Genomic DNA, 3298 nt, shown 5'->3' with positions numbered 1-3298 from the left:
GCGTGATAACAATCATCCGAGAGCAAGTGGAGGCAGTCGAAAGACTCAGCAGGATGAAACCAGAAAAAAACAAAGTCATCCACAGTTCCACAGCACCCCAAACCCGTCATATCGCATCCAGTTAAAGCATCGCAACTGGCGGCAGGAGCCAGAACAGATCCAGCTCCACAGAACAGCAAATCTTTTAAACAGAAGACTTGGAACAACACAGCAGCGCTTAAAACTGGACCGAAGCGGTATCCGGATTGCAGCAGGCCGTGCATCTACTGTGGGGAAATTCACTACCCTTCCCATTGTACGATGGGTTTAAAAGAGAAAAAAGCCATCATCACAGCCATGAAAAGATGCGTCAAATGCTTCAGTTACACGCATGAAACAATCAACTGCACGTCAACCAACGAGTGCAGAAGATGCAAGGGCAGTCATCATACCGCCCTGTGCGACAAACAACAGGCGAGATTTTCCAGCCAGCCAGCTTCAGGCGCAACAGTGACCGGAAGCAGCGCCATCACCACAACCGCTTGTGCCAACGGATTTTCCGACTTTAAAGTCAAAACGGCGACGGTGATAGTGGTTGGGCCGAACGGAGAGGAAACCCGCGCCATCTTATTCGTGGATGACGGGAGTCATCGCTCCTGGATGACCAAAGAAATCTCTCGACGTTTAAATCTGATTATTGTTGCAGTAAAAAATGTTGCCACCCGAGTGTTCAAGAAAAAGGAAATCAATCCGGCAGAAATCACAAACGTCGTGGAAATGTCGGTGCGGGGCACCTGGTTCGGAGCCCCAATGCTAAAAATCACTGCATTAGAGTCTGATTATTTAGCCGATGCAGGCCCGTACGGAACGAAAAATTTCGCAAGAAAATTATGGATGCTGGATGAAAAAATGGCGGACGATCGCTTTGAGAGGAAAAAAAAAGATGACACAGTCGAAATTTTGGTTGGCATCGATCAAATGTTCGAGATTCTTACCAACGAACCTGCCATTCAAAGGCCGTGTGGTTTAAGAGCCTACAACACGAAGCTTGGCCGAATGATTGCCGGTCCCTCCAAAGAAAAGCCATCTATTCAAGGACAGAAAGTCATTCAGCAGCTAATTCAAGTTCAAAATCATCCGATGCCACTGGTAACTACCTTCACGACAACTAGTTTCAGTTCAACGAAAGTTCATTCTAGAAAGCCCGAAGTCCTACCTGGACACGAGGAAACTGAAATTTACAGTCTCCAACGTTCAAGATCTGAAATTGGAGCAGTCAACTACAATGAGGAGCATGTTAACTTCTCAGCAACTCCAACAACAAAAAAGGACAAGGACAAAGCTTCAAAATTGAATTGAAACAGCAAACTAATTTCAATCTATCTTTATTTTGGCGATTAGAAAATTTTGCAAATCTAGACGATGGAAGAGCAGTAGAGCCGGAAAATCGATTCGACTCCTTCAGTGATGAAATCAATCGCCTTGAAGACGGAAGATACTGCACACCAATTCCATGGTCAACAGATCGGTGGAGATTAGAGAGAAATTTTCATTTAGCAGCTGGCAGATTGGAAAGTATGGTGGGAAAATTACGAAAAGTACCTGGAGATCTTGAAGACCAAGGAGATCGAGCTTTTGAAAAATCAATATTTTATTGAAGAAGCCGATTTTAACTACGATGGACTCCACACGTACCTTCCACATCATCCAGTCTACCAGACGGATAAAAACACCACCAAAATTCGTCCAGTGTTTGATGGAGCGGCACAATCCAAATTCGGTCCGAGCCTCAACGACGTTTTAGAAACTGGACCCAATTTAAACCCGGATCTCTTGTCAAGCTGATGAGATTCCGTATGTACATAATTGCGTGAATTGCAGACATCGAAAAAGTGTTTTTAAACGTCGCGCTGCAGCCGGAAGATTCCAAAGCCGTCAGATTAATGTGGCCAAAGGAGCCAGCTATTCCTGGCTCCCCTTTAATTGCATACAAATGGAAAAGAGTGCCGTTTGGCCTCAGTTCAAGTCCATTTTTATTAGGAGTTACTGTTAATAAGCATTTGCTTTCAGTCGAATCTCGTTTCCCAGAAACCGTGGAGCAGTTAAGAGAGCAGCTTTACGTCGACGACGATCTTGGAGGAGCCAACGACGAACCAGCCGCGATCACACGAGTCGAAGAGACGGACGAAATTTTCAAGGAGCCTCAACTTAACATGCGAAGCTGGGCCACCAACGACGAAACAACACGCCAGTTCCTGACGGAGAAAGGACTCAGCAACAAAGTAGTCGGCATTCTTTCTCCAACCTTGGATGGCCAGCAAAAGGTCCTAGGAATCTCCTGGGATACGGAATCCGACACCTTCAAGTTCAATCCATCAACCATCGTCACCGCAGTCGAAGATTTAAGCGAATTCATCACCAAACGCAAGATTCTCAGCATTTCAGCCAGAGTCTTTGACCCAATCGGGTTTTTATCACCTACTGTTTTACTCTTAAAAATTATTTATCAAAAACTTTCGGAGAAAGAATTAGGTTGGGATGACGAAGCGCCCCTAGACATCCAACAGTCATGGAAAGTGGTGATGAGTGGTCTCAAGGAATTTGAGAATCTTTCAAATTCCACGTTGGATTGGCTATTCAAAAAACAAGATCAAATCGGCAGAACTTCACGTCTTTGGAGACGCCTCGGAGTCAGCTTACGGAGTCGTTGCTTACGCCCGGCTCCAAAAGGAAAATGAAGAACCTTACGTGATTCTGCTAGTCAGCAAAACAAGAGTCGCTCCACTGCCGAAAAAGAAAGTAACATTGCCAAGACTTGAATTATTAAGTTCTCTTTTAGCCATTCGATTAGGTGAAAAAGTAAGAACTTCTCTTCATATCGAGCACTGGAAGACCGTTTATTGGTCAGACTCCTTAATCACACTCGGCTGAATTCGTGGAGACCCAAATCGATGGAAGCCATTCGTGAGAAACCAGGTTGAATCCATCCGCAAAGCTTCAAATCCGGATTGGTGGCGTCATTGTCGGATCCAAAATCCAGCTGATCTCGCCTCGCGGGGAGCGCCAGCGCCAGCGCTGGTACATTCGAATCTTTGGTGGAACGGCCCAACGTGGCTTTCAAGAAAGGAGAACGAATGGCCAGATTCTCCAGAGACAGAAGACAAAATCCAAGAAGAGATTGAAGCAGAATCGAATGGCAAGATCGTCAGTGTAGCAGCAGTCATCATCGATCCAGTTCAACCAATTGAATGGCATCTGGATAAGATTTCCAAGTGGCAGAAACTACTACGACGGACGGCCTGGATCTTAAGATTTATCA

This window comes from Daphnia pulicaria, chromosome 1 (assembly GCF_021234035.1).
Source record: "Daphnia pulicaria isolate SC F1-1A chromosome 1, SC_F0-13Bv2, whole genome shotgun sequence".
Taxonomy (NCBI): domain Eukaryota; kingdom Metazoa; phylum Arthropoda; class Branchiopoda; order Diplostraca; family Daphniidae; genus Daphnia; species Daphnia pulicaria.
The sequence above is the reverse complement of the archived record's forward strand: the minus strand, read 5'-3'. Positions refer to the sequence as shown.